Consider the following 24,871-nt stretch of genomic DNA (forward strand, 5'->3'; position numbering starts at 1 on the left):
CATTTCCTAAATTTTGTGAATATTTCCTAAAATTTGCGAACATTTCCTAAAATTTGTGAATATTAAGTTCTAGAACATTTTCAAAGTCTTCAAAATTATGAAATAACTTGAATATTTTTAAATTCATGATTTTTTAATTCATGATTTTTTGATAAATCATGAAACTTTTATATATATCACAAACATTCTTAAATTCATGAATATTTTTCAAAATTCATATACATTTTAAAAATTTACGAGATTTTTTAAATTCATGAAATTTATTTTAATTTCCGTAATATCGAACATACTTATAAACAACTCCGCCTATATTGTCTCAACATAGCCAGTCCCAAGCCCGGGTAAAGGAGGAGGGTTGTGATAGGCTTGGCGAGCCAACGTAAAAACTCAGCCACTCTTATGGAGATGAAACCCAAAAGATTTTCGTTGGGGCGTAACCCTCTCAGCGACGTGCTACATCGGAACCCGGGTGTGGTGGAAAATGAGCAAGGGCCGGGCCGTCACCCCCAAGGTGGCGCGCTGTATCTTGATCCAGATACGGTGGCAAGTGAGCGAGGATCGGGTCGTCGCATCCTTAGTGGCGCGCTACATCGGCGCCCGGATGTAGTGGAAAATGGGCAAGGGTCTTCGCATTTGACTCGACGAGTGCGAAGGGTAAGGAAGCTAACCGAGCCTAGGAGGATTCGCTTAGGTAGCCGGAACGTAGGGTCTCTGACAGGGAAGCTTCGGGAGCTAGTTGATGCAGCGGTGAGGAGAGGTGTTGATATCCTTTGCGTCCAAGAAACCAAATGGAGAGGACAGAAGGCGAAGGAGGTGGAGGATACCGGCTTCAAGCTGTGGTACACAGGGACGGCTGCAAACAGAAATGGCGTAGGCATCTTGATCAACAAGAGCCTCAAGTATGGAGTGGTAGACGTCAAGAGACGTGGGGACCGGATTATCCTGGTCAAGCTGGTAGTTGAGGACTTGGTTCTCAATGTTATCAGCGCGTATGCCCCGCAAGTAGGCCACAATGAGAACACCAAGAGGGAGTTCTGGGAAGGCGCTCTTCATAGGAGGAGACCTCAATGACCATGTGGGTACATCTAACACAGGTTTTGAAGGGGCGCACGGGGGCTTTGGCTATGGCATCAGGAATCAAGAAGGAGAAGATGTCTTAAGCTTTGCTCTAGCCTACAACATGATTGTAGCTAACACCCTCTTTAGAAAGAGAGAATCACATCTGGTGACTTTTAGTAGTGGCCAACACTCTAGCCAGATTGATTTCATCCTCTCGAGAAGAGAAGATAGGCGTGCGTGCCTAGACTATAAGGTGATACCTGGAGAGAGTGTTGTACCCCAGCATAAGCTGGTGGTTGCTGACTTCCGCTTTCGGATTCGTGTCCAACGGGATAAGCATGCCAAAGTCGCTAGAATGAAGTGCTGGAAGCTCAAGGGGGAGGTAGCTCTAGCGTTCAAGGAGAGGGTCATTAAGGAGGGCCCTTGGGAGGAAGGAGGAGATGCGAACAATGTGTGGACGAAGATGGCGACTTGCATTCGTAAGGTGGCCTCGGAGGAGCTTGGAGTGTCCAGGGAAAGGAGAAGCGAAGATAAGGATACCTGGTGGTGGAATGATGATGTCCAGAAGGCGATTAAAGAGAAGAAAGATTGCTTCAAACGCCTATACCTGGATAGGAGTGCAGACAACATAGAGAAGTACAAGATGGCGAAGAAGGCCGCAAAGCGAGCTATTGGTGAAGCAAGGGGTCGGGCATATGAGGACCTCTACCAACGGTTAGGCACGAAGGAAGGTGAAAGAGACATCTATAAGATGACCAAGATCCGAGAGAGGAAGACGAGGGATATTGGCCAAGTCAAATGCATCAAGGACGGAGCAGGCCAACTCTTGGTGAAGGACGAGGAGATTAAGTATAGATGGCGGGAGTACTTCGACAAGCTGTTCAATGGGGAGAATGAGAGTTCTACCATTGAACTGGACGACTCCTTTGAGAGACCATCATGCGTTTTGTGCGGCGAATCCAGGAGTCTGAGGTCAAGGAGGCTTTAAAAAGGATGAAAGGAGGCAAGGCGATGGGCCCTGATTGTATCCCCATTGAGGTGTGGAAAGGTCTCGGGGACATAGCGATAGTATGGCTAACCAAGCTTTTCAACCTCATTTTTCGGGCAAACAAGATGCCGGAAGAATGGAGACGGAGTATATTAGTACCAATCTTCAAGAACAAGGGGGATGTTCAGAGTTGTACTAATTACCGTGGAATTAAGCTGATGAGCCATACAATGAAGCTATGGGAGAGAGTCATTGAGCACCGCTTAAGAAGAATGACAAGCGTGACCAAAAATCAGTTTGGTTTCATGCCTGGGAGGTCGACCATGGAAGCCATTTTCTTGGTACGACAACTTATGGAGAGATATATGGAGCAAAAGAAGGACTTGCATATGGTGTTCATTGACTTGGAGAAGGCTTATGATAAAATACCGCGGAATGTCATGTGGTGGGCCTTGGAGAAACACAAAGTCCCAGCAAAGTACATTACCTTCATCAAGGACATGTACGATAATGTTGTGACAAGTGTTCGAACAAGTGATGTCGACACTGATGACTTCCCAATTAAGATAGGACTGCATCAGGGGTCAGCTTTGAGCCCTTATCTTTTTGCATTGGTGATGGATGAGGTCACAAGGGATATACAAGGAGATATCCCATGGTGTATGCTCTTTGCGGATGATGTGGTGCTAGTTGACGATAGTCGGACGGGGGTAAATAGGAAGTTAGAGTTATGGAGACAAACCTTGGAATCGAAAGGGTTTAGGCTTAGTAGAACTAAAACCGAGTATATGATGTGCGGTTTCAGTACTACTAGGTGTGAGGAGGAGGTTAGCCTTGATGGCCAGGTGGTACCTCAGAAGGACACCTTTCGGTATTTGGGGTCAATGCTGCAGGAGGATGGGGGTATTGATGAAGATGTGAACCATCGAATCAAAGCCGAATGGATGAAGTGGTGCCAAGCTTCTGGCATTCTCTGTGACAAGAGAGTGCCACAAAAGCTAAAAGGCAAGTTCTACAGGACGGCGGTTCGACCCGCAATGTTGTATGGCGCTGAGTGTTGGCCGACTAAAAGGTGACATGTTCAACAGTTAGGTGTGGCGGAGATGCGTATGTTGAGATGGATGTGTGACCACATGAGAAAGGATCGAGTCCGGAATGATGATATACGAGATAGAGTTAGGGTAGCACCAATTGAAGAGAAGCTTGTCCAACATCGTCTGAGATGGTTTGGGCATATTCAGCGCAGGCCTCCAGAAGCTCCGGTGCATAGTGGACGGCTAAAGCGTGCGGAGAATGTCAAGAGAGGGCGGGGTAGACCGAATTTGATATGGGAGGAGTCCGTTAAGAGAGACCTGAAGGATTGGAGTATCACCAAAGAGCTAGCTATGGACAGGGGTGCGTGGAAGCTTGCTATCCATGTGCCAGAGCCATGAGTTGGTTGCGAGATCTTATGGGTTTCACTTCTAGCCTACCCAACTTGTTTGGGACTAAAAGCTTTGTTGTTGTTGTTGTTGTTGTTATCGAACATACTTATAAACATGAAAAAAATAAATCAAAAGAGTTTTTATTAAAGGAGAAAAAGAAAACTCCAACGAAAGTAACAAAAAACAGAGGAAAGAAAAACCCCACAAAAAAAGACTTGCAGCAAAAAATCGTGCTATTGGACCTAGCCCATGGGAGTGACCCGCTTGCGATTCACCGACACAACGTATAAGGAATACGGCGAGAGAGTGGCTTTGGGTGAGGAAGGCTTTTTTACCAATAGTGATACATGCTCGTCATGCCATTGATGTCACCCAGACGTGCCTCACATTAGGCCTATCTGTGGTAACTACCCCCTAAACTAGACTTTTTTTGAGACACAACCCATGGATACTCGGTCGTCCATAAATGGCGGTACTATCTACATATGTTTTCACGCATCAATGGTGACTGATCAACAAACAATGTTTTCTAGTAGTGTAAGTATTGTCAATAAAGCCATAATGGTCTTCCATAAAAAAGGATCTACATACACTGAAATAATCATGGCGCACCAGTTAACATCTCAACTCATGTTGTTAGATACTTACTCCTTCCGGTTTAGAATGCCCATAAGTATCCATGGTTTGACAATTTGACCAATGTAATGTCACACTCCCTCTGTACCACAATACTTGTCGTTGGGGAATTTGTACTGGTTTTCCCCAACAATGAGTATTTAGGTACAGAGGGAGTATATTAAAAAAGTTAAATCATTATTAGAAAATGAGTAAAATGCATTGGCGGTACTTGAACTTGCGAAGAAAGCACGCTTTGGTCACTGTATTTCAAAATATGGCCAATACGGTCACTCAATATGTCTACACGTGATTGTACGATCACTGTTCACCGTACGCCACTCGTCGCCCCTCCATTTGACCAATCTGAGGCAACAGCCGACGCTCGCGGGGGGTTCTTTTTGTAAATTAGCTCGTGATGGGTTATTTCCATCCACACCCTGTGTCGCCGATGCCAAATCCCTAATTCCCCACTCGCTGCCGCCGAGGCCGACGCCCTCCCCCTCCCCCTGCTGCTTGTTGCTGCCCTCTTCGTTGCTGCTTGCCACCGCCGCCGCCCTCTTCCCGCAGCTTGCCGCCGCCGCCGCCCTCTTCACCGCTCCGCCATGTCGACAAGCTCGGTCAGGTCATCGCTGGGCGGCCGTTCGGTGGTGGTGCCGCTGATAAGATGCCCTTCTTGCCGCGCTCGTGTGAAGTTCTATGTCTCGAACACGGAGAAGCACGAGGGCTGGGTCTTCTACATGTGTCCTATTGGTGTAAGTGAATTGCATCCGTTGGCGTTTGTTAATTTTGGTTGATTTTTGTGGATCTTGTGATGGTGATTTTTGGCGTCTGTTCGTTTCTTTTGATCTTCAGGATCATTTCTGGCATTGGGAGTTGGAATACGTTGTCTACTTGCTTGATAATCAGTTTCTCGTTGGCAGTGAAGCCATAGATGCATTAGGAGCTACAGAGGAAAGGAGGGAAGAGCTGATGCGAGGAAGGAATCGCAGATATGCAGGTGGAGGTGCTGGTGGAGGTGCAGTTGATCTTCTAGGCTTTGAAGATCGAATTCATGGAAGAGTTGCAGCTCAAATGAGCAATCATCAAGAAGAGGCACTCGTAGGGTTAGCCAATCAAATGTTGGTGATGATGAAGGCACTGGTGGTAGCACTCATTGTACTTGCAGTGCTTTTAGCTATTTCTTTGCTGAAGAAGTGATGGAGTTGATGCAGTATTAGCATTATGCCTAGTTTGTTAGGAGATGAACTGGTAGTATGAAGTGATGATTTTGCATTGTAAGTCTGAAGTTGATGTAGTTTCCAGTTTGCAGCTGTAGTGGATGTAGTGTGGTTAGTATGAAGTGACAATATTTTGCATTATAAGTGATGCTTTTGCAATATGTAAGCAAGTGACAATCTTTTACTGCAAATGGAAGTTAATTTGGCTTGTTGAAGCTGTTGGTGTTGTCATATGAAATATCATTTTTATGCAAGTTCTTTCTGTGTACATTAGGACATGATGCAGGTAAAATGGAAGTTAATGTTGTGCAAGTTATCATTTTTCTGTCATATGAAGAGATCATCATATTTGGCTTTTGTGTACATTGCAAAGCTATTTGATATTGTTATAATCTTGCTGTTCTCATCTTGCTGTACATTTGACCATTGTTATGATTGTAGCACATATAATTCAGTTAGACAAGTGCATTCAGGGAGAAAAGCATATGCATAACCAGCAATTCATATCTGTGAAGTACCATCAAAATTCAGATACACAAGTGCGTTTAGTTACAAAATGATCAACAATTGACCCATACTCATCAGTCACATGCTACTACATCAGTATGGATCAATTATAACATTTCTCATCAGTCACATACTACTGCATCATGCCTTGGAGCTTAAGAAGTAAAGCATTGTACACAGCAGTTACATCATCTGAAGATGTCAAACATTGAAGTGCTTTTGGTCTTACTGGGAAGCACAAGATCATCATCTGAATCAGGCTTTGAACCTGCAGGCCTCTTGCCAAGAGCAATACCTATCATCCTCATTTCCTCCTTCCTAGCCTCAGCAACAGCAACCCTGTCTGTTTTTTTTCTTGTTGTCGCAACTTCTTTCTCTGCTCTCTTCTTGGCAGCATCTTCCTCCTTTTGAGCCTTCTTCTCAGCTTGCTGCCTTGCTTTATTCTCAACAGCCACAACTTTCCTGGTGTCCATAATGATCTGCCTTATCTCTTCCCTAGCCTTCTTTGCTATTTCAGCTTCTTCTTTTCTCTTCTCTCTCTTTTGAGCTTGTGACTGCCTCTTCCTCTCTGCTTCCAGTGCTTTCTACTCCTCTTGCTGATGTCTCTTCCTGGCAGCTTCCTCTGCTTTCTTTAGTTGTTCCTCCCTTCTTGCTGCAAGAAGTGCTTCCTTCTTATCTTCCAGATCTTTGTCTCTTTGCCTCTTGAGGAGAAGCAATCTTTTGGCCAAGTCACCTTGCTGGATTGTGCTTGAGCTCCCGCTGTTGCTTGTGTTACCTTGGGTTTGATTGAGCATGGCCCTGGCAGCAGATATGAAAGTTGATTCTGGTATAGGCCCTGTTGCAACCACTCTTGGCAGAGGCCTCTGGATGAAAAATGTACATATTGCAGTTCAAAATAACATGTTTTATCAATAAACTTAACATAAATTATAGGAAACAAGGACATTAACTTACATTTTGAACCATATGATCAACCATAAGATCTTCTATGACATGATTTCTGGAGAGTTGTGTTCCTGTTGAAGTGCAAGTAATTTTGAATAATATCTTTGCAACATTTCTGATTATCCAACAGTGCAAAAAAACCTACAATACAAATGATGGAAGACATACCTGAGTAATGACTTGCTCATCATCTCCTACATTTGGAGCAACTTCTGCATTAGGAGCTTGATCATCTCCATGTGGTGGTGGTGGAGCTTGCACATTTTGAGCAACTTCTGCATTAGGAGTTTGATCATCTCCATGAGGTGGTGGTGGAGCTTGCACATTTGGAGGGGGCATGCCAGCCTTGAGGTACTTGCAGCCTTTGATGTTGTGGTCTGGCTCTCCACAATAGTTGCAATGCATGATCACACCATGCTTAGACATTTTTGCCACCATTGCTGCAAGAAACTTCATGTGGGGCCTTCCTTCTGCTCTTACATGGCCTACCTACCTGCTTGGTGTACAATGGTGGCTTAATTGTGGGTCCATTCATCCTCTCCCATTCTGTCTTATCTCTGCAGGGGTAGATGATGTTGCTGTATGCTTTCTTGAACATCCCAACAGAATAACATTGGTTAACCAAGAGGAGGGGATCCACTCTCTCATGTCTAGCACATGCTATAGCATGTACACATGGTGTGCCACACCCTTCTGCCACCGCTTGCAGCTACACTCATTACTGTGCCAATCAACAATGTAGTCAGTCCCTCTATCACCAACCTGAAAGACTCCATCACCAGACCCTTCAACATAGTAGGTGTTTGCCCATTCATTTAGCTTACCAACCTTTTTCTTTATCTTAGGGCATATGTTTCCTTTCATCTTCTCTGCTTCTATCTGCTTGGTGTAGTGCCTCTGCATCAATTGCCTTTTAATCCTTTCAAGCATTGACAATATTGGTAGTTCCCTAGCATCTAATATGTACTTGTCCATGTAAAGCACACATCACTAAATATTTGAATAGAGTAACAACTACCAAATGAGAACATCAATGCAGTTGGTTCTTACTTGTTAAATACTTCACAATTGTTGTTCAGTAAGATATCACACTTGGGTAGATCGCTTTGATAAGCCCTAACCCAAGTGTTAGGTTCAAGATCATGCAACCATTTGTAGGCATCCAAGTTAATTTCCTTCATCTCATTCATGTACTGCTCATACTTCACAGTAGTGCTGCTTCTTGCTATCTTCCAAAGTTGGTTCTTCAGTACATCACCTTTGAATTGCTGCTGGAAGTTTTGCCACATGTGCCTCACACAGAACCTATGTTCTGACTGTGGAAACAACTCATCTACAACATTAATTAGGCCCTACAAAATAAGTAACAACTACTTCATATGGTGCTCAACTGAATGAAAGAAGGTATCATAAGAGCAAGTTGTGAAGATCAACATCATTTACCTTTTGTTTATCAGACATAATAGTCCATGGGGTGGTGTTCATGATGCCTAGATCATTCTTAAGCCTCTTAAGGAACCAACACCAGTTGGGCTTGTCCTCCACTTCAACCACAACAATAGCAATAGGGAAAATACAATCATTTGAGTCAATTCCCACAGCAGTTAGCAGCTGTCCTCTACCTTGTCTTAATATGACATTCATCAATGAATATCATAGGCCTACATCCCTGAAGGAAACCTCTTTTGCAAGCATCCATGCACATATATGCTTTGCTGAACCTTGCCTGATCATCAAGTTGAAGAAAAAAAAGAGCTGCCTGGGTTACTTCTCCTAAGTTCATTTACATAGTCCCACAACATATTGTACTGGGCCTCTTCATCACCATATATAATCTTCATTGCTAGACTTCTAGCTCTTTGCAACCTGATCCTAGATGGTGGAATATGCCATTCCTTTTGAACTACTCTTGAAAAGTTCCTCAGATTCATATCTTGGTCTGCCCTAAAGCTCTCAAGGTACTTCTGTGCTAAGAAAGGAGCAGTGAAAGCCTTGATCGTCCACTTCTTGGTACATGTGTGTTCATGCACATATTTCTTGACCATGAAACACTTTGTCCTACTATCATAAGAGGCCCAAAGGTACCAAGTACAATACTCATCACAAATTGCCTTCACCCTTTTCTTATCATTTACAGGGAGCTTCACATCAACTCTATTCTTGCAACTGTATTCCTTGATTGCTTTCATGAGTAACTCAACAGTCTGGAAAACTTGCCCAACATGAAATTTGGGGCAGTATAGGTCCTCAGCTCTAAATGCCTTGAACTTCATGTAAATTTCTTCATCATCTGAATCAGGGGCCCATAGGTCATCTCCTTCTGACTCATACAACTCATCTTCAGGATCATGTGCTACTGGTTCATGTGCTTCTTTCTCATTTCCTTTAACATGCACTTTCCTTTTTTGTTGATTCTGCTTCTCTTTCAACTTTATGTCTTCATGCTCATCCATATCCACATTGTCGGCATACAGATCATCATCACCATCACTAATATCATAATCGCTGTCCACTATGGCCCCAGGATCAAAGTCAGAGTCATATGAATCACTCTCATTTGTTTCCATTTCATAATTTGCTCCTCCAGATGAGTTGCATTGTCTGTTTTTCCTTTTGCAGTATCTTCCTCTACCGGCTTCACCTTCACCTTCAACATCATCATCATCACCATTTGTTGTTGGCTGAATCACAGCTGGCTCCTCCACACTTACATCTTCACTCACATAAGATGCTTTCCTTTTTGCAAACACAAAGTTGCTTACTCCATCATCTTCTACATGCTCTGGAGGATAAACTACTTGTATAGGAATTGGGTGAGGCACATTTGCATCTTCAGGCTCAACATCAATATCTGCAATTTCTAGGTCATTTGGTTTACTCTTGCAAGGACTAAGTGTCGTGGTTCTAAGTCTGACAGTAATGTAGGGGGGGTAAGTATGGAGAGGCAAGATCTTAGCTATGGAGAAGTTGTAAGCACACGAGGTTTACGAGTTCAGGCCCTTCTCGGAGGAAGGAATAGCCCTACGTCTCGGAGCCCGGAGGCGGTCGACTGGATTATGCGCGTATGGTTTACAGGGGTGCGAACCCTTTACACTGAGGAGGGGGGTGGATTATATAGAGTTCGCCGGACCCCTCCGGCCCTCAGTTATCCAGGGTTTTAAATACATTAAGGTCGGGCGTTACTGGTAACGCCCTTAATAAAGTGCTATGATGACCATAAAGGCTACTTAATAACCGACCGTTAGCATGCGGAGTGCCTTTAGGTCTCCTGGCCGTCGAGTGGTTTGGTCTTGGTCGAGTGATCGCTTCTTGGTCGAGTGTCTTTGAGTCTGTCGAGTGGAACACCTCCAAGTCGATTGAAAGGTGATTTCTTTTAGAGATGTCCTTGGGTAGGGCAGTTTGGACAGGCCCATGACCCTACCCTAGGTACATAGCTTCGTCATTAGCCCCCGAATGGATCGAGGTTTGAGTAGGGAAGGAGTTGAGAATTTTCCCGACTCATTTTTCATGCCGTGAGCATATCTGGTTTCGGATCAATGAATCCTGAGTGATGATAGCAACTTCCTTTTCAGTCGCCTTGATCCATTCTTAGCTTTTTGTCGAGTGGGTTTCTTTACTTGAAAGGCTCCGAGTGACGGTGCGGAGGAGATCTTCGGTCTGACAAGTTGTTCTGCTGCCCGCAAATTTCGCGGGATCCGAATTTTGGAAAGCGCGCGGGATGGGGGAGGCCGCAGTAATTGGATGGGATAGAGCGGAGCCGCCTCGATCCCCGCGCCACCTTTTTCGCCACGTATCACGCGCGCGATCGTTATGGGATTTCATAGGGCCGCCCAGGCCTACCAGTCAGCCACTCAGAAGCGGCCTCATATAAGGCGTCGGACCGGGGTCTCTTCGAATAGTGCGTCCCCATTATCTCTTCTCCTCTTCACGCTCCCTCGCCGCGCTCGCTCTCGCCCCAGCGCCACCGCTCCGTACGCGTTTCGCCGGCGACGATGGGGAAGGAGAAGACGGCGGCTCTAGAGCGGGTGAAGAAGGCGACGGCAAGGTCGAAGGGGAAGGCGACCAGTCGGGGCGGATCCTCCTCGCGAACCGGCCTGCCGAAGGGCTGGATCCAGGGCGACTGGATCCGCTCAACGATCACCCAAGAAGACCTCGACGACCTAGCCAAAGGAGGGCTGATCCCCTATGAATCGGCGCGGCTCCCGGGGAAGGAATCCGAGCCGCAACCTCGGGAGGGTGAGCGCGTTCTCCTTGCCACCCACGTCGACCGTGGATTTTCCTTGTCCCCTCACCCTTTCTTTCGGGGATTTCTAAACTTCTTTGGGGCACAACTCCACCACTTCACTCCCAACACAATCGTTTATCTCGCCGCTTTTGTTTCTTTGTGTGAGAATTTCCTGGGTTGTCGGCCTCACTGGGGACTTTTCAAGCACATTTTCACTTGTCGCTCCCAGACGGTGAAAAAAGCTAATCCGAGTGATGAGAGGACTCAAGTGATTCAGATGTGTGGGGGTCTTGGTGTCCAGATGAGAGGGAAAAGCTCCTTTCCGGCCATGATTCTTCCCGACTCAGTTCGCGGATGGCAGTCGACTTGGTTTTACTGCAAAGACCAGTCGACGTCAGGGCAGTCGACCGGCCTCCCTCCTTTCACCATGGACCGAGTGAGGAAACCCTCCCCTTTGAAGGTGCTCCCGGAGGAGAAGGCGCAGGTGAGGGTGCTGGTAGAGCGAGTGGTCCAGCTTATCCGTGACGGGGTCACCGGTATGGATCTCTTGGAGGTCTTCCTTCAGCGGCGCATCCAGCCTCTTCAAGCCCGAGACCATCCGATGTGGATGTATTCGGGTCTTGAAGACTCCACTCAGATTCACCCAGAGGAGGTCGATGACGACACACTGGAGAAGTGGCTGTCGGGCATGACCGGAAACAAGGACAACCCCAGGGCAGCCAGGAGAGTTCCTCCACTCGACCAGTCTCATGTACCAGAGAAGGTCCGATTCTGAGTTTTTGTTTGTAATCTGAATTCACTCGCGCAGCTGCCTATACTGAGTCGACTGACTTTGTTCTTCCTGCTTTCTTTCAGGCCATTATTGAAATGTATTCAATGCCCAACGGAGAGCAAGAGCAGGACCCGGAAGGAGAAGCGAGCGGCGGCGACAGTGGCGAATGGGAGTCTGACGGTAGAGAAGACGAAGAAAGCGACGATCCAAGTGATGAAGAAGAAGTCGATTCGCCTCCTCGCAGGGAGAGGCGGTCCAAACTTGACCAAGAACGACCGAGCGCCCGTGAAAAGGCGATTGCTCAAGTTGGTCAGTCTTCAAAGCGTCCTCGGACCTCTTCGCCAACTCCGACTAAAAAAGCGTCAAAGCATCCCAAAGTCGCAGAGCCGAAGCTTCGGAAGGCGTTGCTGAAGATTAAAATTGACATCCCCATCGCTTCCGCGTGAGTGTCTCCCTTCATATTTACTCGACGCTCTGTGCTATTTGTTTCTCTTGTTTTAACCGGACGAACTTTGGAACTGTCAGCGCTGCTACTTCCGGGACCTCAGCTTACAGGGACGATGATGAGGTGATGGAGGATGCGGTCACTTCTAATCTGGGTATGATTTCTGCCATACTGTCTTTATTTTGGTCGATTCAACTGCAATATGTACCATTGGGTGATGTGATTTTGCCGATTGAACTTTGAACAGCCCCTAACATTATTAACCTCCCTGATGATGATGATGAAGAGTCCGAGAGGCCTTTGACGAGGAAAAATAGGCAAGCTCCTGCGAGTGAGGTGCCACAATCGACGCCGAGGGCGGAGCCAGTCGTTCAGGACGCTGGCGATGCCAATCGGGGTTCTGTTACCTTCGCCGTGCCATTGTCGAGTGCCTTGCCTTCCTCGTCGACTGCTCAGGCCCCTATCAACCCGCCTTCAGTTTTTGCGACCCATCATGTCCCAGAGGACGAGGTGAATGCTGCCAGGGAAGCCATACGCCAGGCGGGCATTATGATGGAGAAGATGAAGACGGTGCAGGATGCCAGCCAAGCCGCCTACGATGCCAGCTCGGCTCTCCAGAGCAACGTTCAGGTTAGTTGGTCACCGCTTGTTCTGTTAGGATATGCTATCTGAAGACTCTTTCCGAAAATCTTTGCATCTGTACACCCACTGGGTGCGTCGATTAAATTTTTGAACTAGTGGGGGCACGCTGAGTGCACCCACTGGGTGTAGTCCCCGAGACTATGGTGGACTGCTGGCAGTCGACTGTAGTCTTTGCATTTTGTCGAGTGTAAACCGAACTGGTAGTTTGTCTCTTCCACTCGATCTGGTCGAGTGGGATCAGAACCGGTGGGGGCACGCAAAGTGCACCCACTGGGTGTAGTCCCCGAGACCGCGGTCGACTGCTGGCAGTCGGCTGTGGTCTAAGTTCTACTTTCTCTCCCCCTTTTTATTATTATTCCCTGTACTCGACTCCGGCGGGCCGGTCGAGTGGGATCAGAACCGGTGGGGGCACGCAAAGTGCACCCACTGGGTGTAGTCCCCGAGACTATGGTGGACTGCGGGCAGTCGACCGTAGTCTTAGAACTTATTGTCTTTGTCGTTTTTCGCTGTAAAATAACTTCTCCCCTTTGATTTCAGAAATCTTGTGATCTTGGAGCTCGCTTTGCTGACTTGGAGAAACAACAGATTCAACTGAACCTTGACTTGGAGCTGGCCAAGACAGAGCTGCAAAAGGTCAAGGATGGCGCCACTGGTAAGACGAGTTTGTCGACTGGTCTGTCTTAGGCTTGAGTACCCTTCTGCTATTTCTGAATCAATCATCATTTCTTTGCAGAAAAACTGAGAGAAGCTCTGGCGAAGAAGGATCAGGATTTGGCTGCTTCTCGAAAGGAGGCTGACGACGGGACCGCTCTGGCTGAACAGAAACTGGCTTCGGTCGGCCAGTTGGAAGAAGAGAATACCAAGCTGAAATCTGCTCTGAACGAAGCCAACAAGGAGTGCTCGCGCTGGAAGAAGGAGAACCTCAACCTGGGCGAGAAGATGGAAGGCATCGCTCGCAGGAGGGACGATCCGGAGAGCTATCTGAGGAGCCTTGCCAAGAAGTTGTTCATCAAGCTTGAAGGTGCACATTTTGTTCCGACTGATTTTTTTGTGTCGATTCATCATATGAAAATTGACTTATTCTTGGATCATGAATGCAGAGTTTTGCCAGAACTTCGAGGAGGAGACTGGGCGGATCGAACCAGGTTTGGATCCAATCAATTCTCCCGTGAAAGATGAAACTGCCATGAATCTGCTCCGACTGGAATCCCGCATCGACGGTGTCGTGGACTACTTGGCTCGACTGAAGGTCGCCATGTCACGGATCGACCCGGCACTTTGGCCAGAGGCCACGCTCCAAAATGATCTTGAGTCCCTGATGACTCGACTTAACGAAATCCCTGACCGAGTGGAGGAGTGGAAGAAGTCTTCTGCCTGGTGTGGCGCTGATGTGGCTCTGTCTTTGGTTCGCGTCCATTGCAAGGAGGTGCGACAAGATAAGCTGGCAGCAATCAAGGTCGCCAACACCCAGAAGCATGACTTCCAATCTTTTATGGAGACTTTCATCGCTGCAGCCACTCGGATCGCCGACGGCGTCGACTTAGACGAGTTCGTCGAGCCTGCTAGTCCTCCTCCCGCGGAGTGAACAAACTTTTATGCCTCACCTTGAATTTGCCTCGGAATGTCGAGTGGTTTTTGTAACCGTTAAACTCTTTCGGGCTGAATGCCCGAGCACTTCGATCTGTGGTCCGGAACCTTTAGGATTTATCTGAATTTGGTTTATCGTTGAATATCTTCATGAATCCCCTGCTGAGTGAACCCGTTCTTTATTCGAGACAACTTTTGTATTTGTAGCGCAGCTCCGAAGGAGAAGGAAGCAGTCGACCCGCGCTTTGTTGTCCTTGCGGGTTGGCGATGGAGTGCGCATTGTATTTGTGGCGAAGCTCCTCGAGATAAGGTGGCAGTCGACCCGCACTGTCGGTGTCAAAACCGGCGGATCTCGGGTAGTGGGTCCCGAACTGTGCGTCTAGGCCGGATGGTAACAGGAGGCAGGGAACACGATGTTTTACCCAGGTTCGGGCCCTCTTGATGGAGGTAAAACCCTACGTCCTGCTTGATTGATATTGATGATATGGGTAGTACAAGAGTAGATCTACCACGAGATCAAGGAGGCTAAACCCTAGAAGCTAGCCTATGGTATGATTGTTGTATATGGAGTTGATTGCCTATGGACTACAACCCTCCGGTTTATATAGACATCGGATAGGGTTAGGGTTACACAGAGTCGGTTACAATGGTAGGAGATCTTGAATATCCGCATCGCCAAGCTTGCCTTCCACGCCAAGGAAAGTCCCATCCGGACACGGGACGAAGTCTTCAATCTTGTATCTTCATAGTCCAGGAGTCCGGCTGAAGGTATAGTCCGGCTACCCGAACACCCCCTAATCCTGGACACCCTCAGTAGCCCCTAAACCAGGCTTCAATGACAACGAGTACGGCGCGCAAATTGTCTTCGGCATTGCAAGGCGGGTTCCTCCCCCAAGTCCTTCATAGAAGATTGTAAACGCCAAGAGTAGTGTCCGGCTCTGCAAAATAAGCTTCCACATATTGCCATAGAGAGAATGATATAAACACAAATCAAATCTGCCGACGTATTCCGCAGTGCGTCATCACACTACGGCCAAGTCCTTTACTCGAATCGTTTTTACTTTTCCACCTCAGCATGTTTTGCGAGGCGGTTTCCTTGGCACGTCTTGTCAAAGCAGAGATCGTGTACCCCCTTTACGGGATTCTCATCAATACGGACGTGGGTAACCCAACCGCGCCATTTATCACGGTGCTTGGGAGGCAAGCGAGTTTTACTAGGCTGGTGGGGATGCACAACCGCATCCGCCCATATAAGGGGATAAGGATCCACCTTTTTACCTACGCCTTCTTCCTCCTTTGCCTATCCATCTCCTGCGCACTCGAGCTCCAGCGCCCAAGCCCGCACTTCCCACCTCAACCTTCTCCAGCAATGTCCAGAGCGGGAGGCAAGTGGATGGTCTCCTCTGCTACGGAGGGCCAAGTCAAGAAGCTAAGGAAGGCCGGATACCTGTCTAAGGACATCGCGCACCGGCTTCCCGAGAAGGGGCAGCTTCTCCCCACCCAAGGCCCCATGAGAGGGTAGTATTTCTTCCCCACTTCCTCCGCGGACTGGGTTTTCCACTCCACCCATTTGTCTGGGGGCTCATGTTCTACTACGGCCTGGATTTCCACGATCCGGCCCCGAACTTCATCCTCAACATCTCGGCGTTTATCGTTGTGTGCGAGGCTTTCCTCCGCGTCCGCCCTCATTTCGGCCTCTGGCTCAAGACCTTCAACATCAAGCCCAAGGTGGTGCGCGGCAGCCAGGCGGAGTGCGGAGGCGCCATGGCGGGAAAGATGACCAACGTCCTATGGTTCGAGGGCTCTTTTGTGGAGACCCTAAAGGGGTGGCAATCCGGGTGGTTTTACATCACCGAGCCACGCGATCCGAAATGGACCGCAGCCCCCGAGTTCCGATCCGGACCCCCCACGCGGCTTATGTCCTGGAAAGAGACGGGCCTGTCGTGGGGTGACGAAAAAGAGGTGACCGGATTGCAAACATGCATCCAGTCCCTGGTGAACAAGCCAATCCGGCTTGTTAATGTAATCCAGGTTATGCTCGTCCGCCGGATCCTCCCGTGCCAACAACGGGATTTTAATCTGTGGGAGTTCGACCCGGCGCAGCACAAAACCCTTAGCAGGCTCTTCGACATGACATACGAAGATGCCTGGAAGGTGCTATTCAAGGGCGCCGAGGCTCCCGCATCCGCTTCCGAGGACCGCGGATACAGCTCGCAGTGTCACGCTAGCGAGGTAAGCTATCTTCACCTTTTACAGGATGTTAAGCTTTTTTCATAGTTTGACTCTATGCGGGATCTAAACTCCCTTACCTTTGACAGGCTTGGCGGGCGATATCCGGACCGATTAACTGTCTGGCTCCGCTGCCCGAAGACCCAGCCCCAGCTCTACTAGTGAAGCTGCTGGCTCCGGCGCCTTATGTGGTGCCGGAAAACAAGGCCAAGAAGAAGAAGACCACGGGGACTCAAAAGAGTGCCCGTAACATGGTGGTGTCGGACTCGTCATCCGACGAGTCCGAGACGCCCTCTTCCCGTGAAAACGAGGAGGAAGAAGAAAACTCTCCCCCCCCAGCGGAGGGAGGAGAGAAGAGGAAGGCCGCCCCAACGGGGGAGGCCGAGGGGTCTAGGAAAAGGAAGACCCCTCCGCCGGACTACTCCCCCGACGCCGAAGAGGGCGAAGAGGAGTGGCCAAACAGGGCCAAGCGTCCGGCGAAACCGTAAGTTCGAATATCAGAGTAACTCATGATGTTCCTTTGTCGCACAGCTTTCCCTAATGTCGAACGTAATTATGCAGCCCGCCCCGGGCCGAATTCAACGAATCGTCGGGCGGCTCCCTGGACTCATCGGACGTGAACTCAGTTCCGCCCGCTGTCTCCCCCCGCACTGCAGACGACGCTGAAGTGGCGTCGCGACAAGCTCCGGGGCAGGAGGAGGTGGTCCCGGAGGAGCCGCAAGGCAACCTCCCGGACTCCAGGAGTGAAGGGGATAAGGCCCCCCAGGGCTCCAAGTCTGGCTTTGTGCCGGACACCGCGCCAGCATCTTCCACAGTTCCGGACCGCGGTAGGCGAACTCCTTCCAAGAGGAGCAAGCCTTCTGAGCCGGTGGCCTCCGTCCAACCGGAGGTGCCGGACAATCTGCTGGAGGTGCTTGATGGCGCCTCCATCGACGAGGGGCACCATACTATTATGAGTACGGTGATCCAGAAGGTTCAGTCCACCAAGAGCGGACTGACTGAAGCTTGCGCTAGCCTTCTAACAGGCTTCGAGGTAAGTGAAAATATGTAAAAATGTTACCGCATAGACAGTAGCCCCTGATGCTCTGTTTGGCGTTCGGAAAGAAAAGCCGAATAGAGGATCTATTAAATTTCGCAGGAGTCTAACAAAAAAAGAGTCAATATGCGTATGCAGGCTTCGCTGCTATCCACCGCCGCACTGACTGCGGAGGTGGGTGTCCTGAAGCAGGACTTCAAGCAGACCGAGCAAGAGCTCGGCCTTGCCAAGCGGCGGCTCGAGGAGAAAGAAGGTAAGAACTACCTTATAGAAAAGGTGCCTATAGAAAGGCGTGATTGCAAAAAAATAACAGGATTGTACTGCTTATTGTAGGGGCCACGACTGAGGTGGCGACCCTTAAGCAGGCGCTGTCTGAGGCTGAAAAGAAAATGGCCGCGGAGCGCACCGAGCGATACAGACTTGGGGCTCAAGTCGGCGAGGTGCAGCAAGAGCTTCAGGTTCTCATGAAAAAACATGAGAGTTTGGAGCTTGAGTCAAAGGCGCAAGCATCCGAGCTCGCGACGGCCCTTGAGACTGCCAAGTCTGCCAAGGCCAAAGCCCAAAAGGCCCTCCAAGAGTTGGAGGAGATGAGGAAGATAGTAGTGGGTAAGGCATTCTTCATGCAAAGCAGAAATATAAAAGTAAACTACTTGTTACTTACCCGAATCCGGAGCTCTCCAGGGGCATTGGCAGATCTTCCCCGCAGCGTATCCGCCGCCGCCGCATTCTACCGAGCTGAAGAGGGCAGCTCGACGGAGAAGGTGTGCTGATCTCAGTATTCTGAGGCCAGACACCCTGTGCCTTTGAGCGACCAGCTGAAACAGCTGGTCGAGCTCCACAAGGCGGCCGAACAGGCCATGAAGGGCTTCATAGTTCGGCTGTGGCCCGGAGAGGCCCTGCCTGGGAGCTATTTCGGGCTGGTGCGGCGGCTGGTGGAGGCCTGTCTGAGCCTCGAGGTCATCAAGCGCTTCGTCTGCATCGAAGGTGCCCGTCGGGCCCTTGCCCGTGCAAAGGTGCACTGGGGTAAGCTGGACGGTGAGAAGCTTGTGAAGGACGGGCCGCCGCCGGGGAAGGAGCATCGCAAGCCCGAGAACTACTACAAGGATGTTCTTGCAGGTGCCCGCCTTGTGGCGGATGAATGTACCAAGGATGTGATTTTTGAATGAACTCGCTCGTGTTTATCCTGTGCGCTGAAAACTTGTTCATATGCGCTAAGCAATGCTTATTGAATTTAAAATATTACTTTCTGTGCGACCGTTTATCAAAAAATTGAGAGATGGCCAGTTGTCGGCTTCTGCCCCCATGCCACTAGTGCTGGGGTGTTCGGGATAAACCTGAGCGCTCTTTTTCCCATAGTTGGGTCCTTCGAGGGAGGCGCTCAGCACAACGAACCAGGCAATCGGACTATAATGCTTGAACACTCTCACTTAGCCATAGAACTCTATAATTTTAAATTTCGGCGAAGCCCCTAGTTCGGGGCGCTATCCACGCCTTGGCCGGACAAAGCCAGCTCCTCGCTCGAAGCGGCATAAGTCTTTAGGGACTCGAAAAACCTCTCGAACAGCGTCCGGTCTCTCGCCTCATCATGACAGTCAGTTTTAGCTTTCTCCACTAAGGTGCTTAACCCAGCTGAACCGGGGCACAATCGCAGTGGTTCTCCTAGTGCTACCTTAGCCGATAGAGCGGAACGTAAGGCACCAAAACATAGGAGCCGGGCAAACCCAACTATTGACCCAAATCATGATTCGGAGCTGATGCATATAGTGCTATAAGTTCAGGGTGCCGCACTTGTGAAAGTGTACGGACTTCTCACACCATTATGAGGGGTACTGAAGCCCCTGGCGTGTTTGCCGTACCATGGTGTACGGGTGCAATCATGTCATTTAATAAACATAAATGTGAAAAGAAGACAATGCAAAAAATAGACAAGAAGCTAAGCATTGTTTATAGAGAGGCTATTTATCAAAGCCGAACGATACAAATAGTGCGGTAAGCAAAAGATATTGGACTATTCAGTATGTTCTGACCAGGGGCAGGCCGCGGAATTGTATTTAAAATAGGTATACCGCTCGTAACAGAGACCACCCGGGAGTTCCATAATGCGGCATGGCTTGTCTGCCTCCCTGGATCTTGCATCGTTTGTGCGGCAGTCGAATTGCCGAACAGGTCGTCCGAAGTATGGAGTCCTGAAAGTAAGGAAAAAAAATAAAAAAAAGGAATCCGGCAGCCCCTAGTACGTTTTAAGCCGTATTTTGGGCGTGCCGTTATTGTGCCCCTTCCCCTGTGCCCATGGTATTTCAAGGGCGTAGTTATGTACGTGAGGTACTGGTTTCTCTATGTCGCGAAAGCTGGGGTTGGGGCCGCATTGCTACGCTTGCTCAGAGTGTGCCAGGCGGTCCTGCTGTGGGTTACTTCGGGCGCGCTTGGCAGTGTCTGGCTTTTTAATAGCCGGACCGGAGAATTGCCTGAGAAGGCTACTTTGTACCTCCGCTGCGAGAGCCGCCGTATGCTCCTCCGTACGGAGGGAGCGTTCGGTGTTTCCGTTGACCGTAATTACTCCTCGAGGGCCTGGCATCTTGAGCTTGAGATATGCGTAGTGCGGCACTGCATTGAACTTTGCGAATGCGGTTCGTCCGAGCAGGGCGTGATAGCCACTGCGAAACGGGACTATATCGAAGATTAACTCTTCGCTTCAGAAATTGTCCGGGGATCCGAAGACCACGTCAAGTGTTACTGAGCCTGTACAGTTGGCTTCTACACCTGGTATAACGCCTTTAAAGGTTGTTCTTGTGGGCTTAATCCTTGAGGGATCTATGCCCATTTTCCGCACTGTATCCTGATAAAGCAGGTTCAGGCTACTGCCGCCGTCCATGAGGACTCTTGTGAAATGAAATCCGTCGATGATTGGGTCAAGAACCAATGCGGCGAAGCCGCCATGACGGATGCTAGTGGGATGGTCCCTTCGATCAAAAGTGATCGGGCAGGAGGACCATGGGTTGAACTTTGGGGCGACTGGCTCCATCGCGTATACGTCCCGTAGTGCACGCTTCCGCTCCCGCTTGGGAATGTGGGTTGCGTATATCATGTTCACCGTCCGCACTTGTGGGGGAAAGCCCTTCTGTCCATTGTTGTTCGGCGGCTTGGGCTCCTCGTCGTCGCTGTGTAGCCCCTTGTCTCTGTTTTCGGCCCTTAACTTGCCTGCCTGCTTAAACACCCAACAATCCCTGTTAGTGTGATTGGCTGGCCTTTCGGGGGTGCCATGTATCTGGCACAAGCGATCGAGTATTCGGTCCAAACTGGACGGGCCCTGAGTATTCTTTTTGAATGCCTTTTTCCGCTGACCGGATTTATAGCCTTTGAATCCGGCATTGACTGCCGTGTCTTCATTGCTGTCGCTGTTAACGCGGCGTTTTTGCTTATTCCGACGTGTCCTGCCACTTTTGTCCTTGGTATCCGAATTACCAGGGTTCTTTGATAAGTCGTTACTACGAGCTAGCCAGCTGTCTTCTCCCGCGCAAAAGCGGGTCATGAGTGTTGTGAGGGCTGCCATGGATTTCGGCTTTTCCTTTCCCAGGTGCCGGGCAAGCCACTCGTCGCGGATGTTATGCTTGAAGGCTGCTAGGGCCTCTGCGTCCGGACAGTCGACTATCTGGTTTTTCTTTGTTAGGAACCGTGTCCAGAATTGTCTGGCCGATTCCTCTGGTTGCTAAATTATGTGGCTTAAGTCGTCGGCATCCGGCGGTTGCACGTAAGTGCCCTAGAAGTTGTCAGGAATGCGGCTTCCAGGTCCTCCCAAGAACCGATTAAGTCTGCTGGCAAGCTGTTAAGCCAATGCCGGGCCGGTCCTTTAAGTTTGAGCGAGAGGTATTTGATGGCGTGTAGATCATCGCCGCGTGCCATGTGGATGTGAAGGAGATAATCCTCGATCCATACCGCCGGATCTGTTGTGCCATCGTATGATTCGATGTTTACGGGTTTGAAACCCTCTGGGATTTTATGATCCATTACTTCATTTGTGAAGCATAGCGGGTGTGCGGCGCCTCTGTACTGGGCTATATCACGACGTAGCTCGGAAGAGCTATGTCTGTTATGTTCGGCCCGGCCGGATTTGTTGTATCCGGAGTGAAGATCATTGTCACATGCCGTATGGTGCCTGCGCGATCCGTAAATCGATCTTGTTTGTCTTGCCTTATCCTCCAGTATGTCTCGCAGGTCAGGCGCATTTTCCCGTGCCTTAGTTGAGCGGCGTCGGGGCATGGCTTGGGTGGAGGGCCGAGAGGCCTCTCTGTCGCGGCTGCGAGGTGGCCGGTCTGCCATGTCATGCGCTGGTGATGTAGGTGCTTCCTCCTCTGATCGGGGTAGCGGCCTGCGCTTCGGGTAACTCTTGGAGGGGCGTTCGAGTTCATACTCTTCGGCCGCAAGGACTTCAGTCCATCTGTCAGCTAGCAAATCTTGGGCAGCTCTAAGCTGTTGCTGCTTTTTCTTGAGGCTGCTTGCCGTGGCTAAAAGCCTGTGTTTAAAACACTCTTGTTCAGCGGGGTCTGATGGTATGACGAATTCATCGTCATCGAGGCTTGCCTCGTCTTCGGAGGGAGGCGTATAGTTATCATCCTCGACCTCTCGGTCTATCGCTCTCTCATGAGGGCTGGCTTTTCCATCTTCCTGTGCCGAATCTTGCTGAGGTGGGTTTTCTTCGGCGCTATCCGGGGTAGTATTATCTCCCGTGCCGGAATCACCGTTTTTGCTTTGGCGGGATTTAGAGCGGCGCCGCTGACGCCGACGCTTTGGCTGTTTCTTGGGGGCGTCATCCCCCACTGTTCCATCGCCATCTCCATCTTTTGGAGTATCCACCATATATATGTCATACGACGAGGTGGCCTTCCAACGCCCTACAGGTGCTGGTTCCTGTTCGTCTCCTACATCGTCGTCCATGCCGTCGATGTCTTCGGAGCTGAAGTCAAGCATGTTGGTTAGATCGTCGACAGTGGCTACAAAGTGGGTGGTGGGTGGGCTTTGAATTTCCTCATCGTCCGTATCCCACCCTCGCTGACCGTAGTCCGGCCAGGGCACTCCTGATAAAGAGAGAGACTTAAGAGAATTCGGGATGTCGCCAAAAGGCGAATGCTGAAAGATGTCTGCGGTGGTGAACTCCATTATCGGCGCCCAATCGGATTCGATTGGCAGGGGCGCGGGGGGTTCGGAGTCCGGGGAGGAGTCCGGATCCTCGGAGTCACAGGTCATGCAGAGTGCGGGGCTAGCGTTCGGCTCGATCGCTTTCGGGATCGCAGCCCCCGAGGTGACGTCCAACCGCTCATCCTCGATTGGCGCAATAGGCTCCGAGTTAGGGGTCGGAACCGATGTGTGTGCGGCCTCCAGGACACTGTCCGGGGGCAGAGCTAGATCATGCCCCTCGAGATAGTGCGGCGCGCTTGGCTGTGGCTCGAGCCCGTCGAAGATCAAGTCTCCACGGATGTCAGCCGTGTAGTTTAAGCTTCCAAACCTGACTTGATGGCCAGGGGCGTAGCTTTCGATCTGCTCCAGGTGGCCGAGCGAATCGGCCCGCAGAGCGAAGCCGCCGAAGACGAAGATCTGTCCGAGGAGCAAAGTCTCACCCTGGACCGCATCGTTGTTGATGATCAAATGAGCCATCGGGCCTAAAGGCGACGACACAGAGGAACTCTCAATGAAAGCACCAATGTCGGTGTCAAAACCGGCGGATCTCGGGTAGTGGGTCCCGAACTGTGCGTCTAGGCCGGATGGTAACAGGAGGCAGGGAACACGATGTTTTACCCAGGTTCGGGCCCTCTTGATGGAGGTAAAACCCTACGTCCTGCTTGATTGATATTGATGATATGGGTAGTACAAGAGTAGATCTACCACGAGATCAAGGAGGCTAAACCCTAGAAGCTAGCCTATGGTATGATTGTTGTATATGGAGTTGATTGCCTACGGACTACAACCCTCCGGTTTATATAGACACCGGATAGGGTTAGGGTTACACAGAGTCGGTTACAATGGTAGGAGGTCTTGAATATCCGCATCGCCAAGCTTGCCTTCCACGCCAAGGAAAGTCCCATCCGGACACGGGACAAAGTCTTCAATCTTGTATCTTCATAGTCCAGGAGTCCGGCTGAAGGTATAGTCCGGCTACCCGAACACCCCCTAATCCAGGACTCCCTCACGCACCTTGTTACTGTAGAGCGGGATGGAGCGCACATTGTACTTGTGGCGAAGCTCCCCAGGAGAAGGTGGCGGTCGACCCGCACCTTGTTACTGCAGAGCGGGATGGAGCGCACATTGTATTTGTGGCGAAGCTCCCCAGGAGAAGGTGGCAGTCGACCTGCACCTCGTCGTCCTTGAGAGTTGAGATGTGTTTCGTACTTAGGCGAGTACTGGACTGCAGCTAAGCCCCCGAGTGGGAGGTTTGCTCTCCACTCGATGGGATTTTTTAAATACTTAGGCGAGTACCGGACTACAGCTAAGTCTCCGAGTGAGAAAACTTAGGCGAGTACTGGAATGCAGCTAAGCCCCCGAGTGGGAGGATTGCTCTCCACTCGGTAGGATTTTTTCAAACTTAGGCGAGTGCCGGACTGCAGCTAAGTCTCCGAGTGAGAAGACTTAGGCGAGTACTGGACTGCAGCTAAGCCCCCGAGTGGGAGGATTGCTCTCCACTCGGTAGGATTTTTTCAAACTTAGGCGAGTGCTGGACTGCAGCTAAGTCTCCGAGTGAGAAGACTTAGGCGAGTACTGGACTGCAGCTAAGCCCCCGAGTGGGAGGATTGCTCTCCACTCGGTAGGATTTTTTTCAAACTTAGGCGAGTGCCGGACTGCAGCTAAGTTTCCAACTGAGAAGACTTAGGCGAGTACTGGACTGCAGCTAAGCCCCTGAGTGGGAGGGTTGCTCTCCACTTGGTAGGATTTTTTCAAACTTAGGCGAGTGCCGGACTGCAGCTAAGTCTCCGAGTGAGAAAACTTAGGCGAGTACTGGACTACAGCTAAGCCCCCGAGTGGGAGGGTTGCTCTCCACTCGGTAGGATTTTTTTTCAAACTTAGGCGAGTGTCGGACTGCAGCTAAGTCTCTGAGTGAGAAAACTTAGGCGAGTACTGGACTGCAGCTAAGCCCCCGAGTGGGAGGGTTGCTCTCCACTCGGTAGGATTTTTTTCAAACTTAGGCAAG

At 49.8% G+C, this 24,871-nt stretch overlaps 1 pseudogene; it reads left to right on the top strand.

Moving 5' to 3' along the window:
* The first annotated feature begins 337 nt into the window (after nucleotides 1-337).
* Nucleotides 338-5,866, top strand: LOC147975143 (uncharacterized; annotated as a pseudogene).
* The last annotated feature ends 19,005 nt before the right edge of the window (nucleotides 5,867-24,871 follow it).

This window comes from Triticum urartu, chromosome 4A (genome assembly GCF_056163025.1).
Source record: "Triticum urartu cultivar PI428250 chromosome 4A, HENAU_Tu73, whole genome shotgun sequence".
Classification (NCBI taxonomy): domain Eukaryota; kingdom Viridiplantae; phylum Streptophyta; class Magnoliopsida; order Poales; family Poaceae; genus Triticum; species Triticum urartu.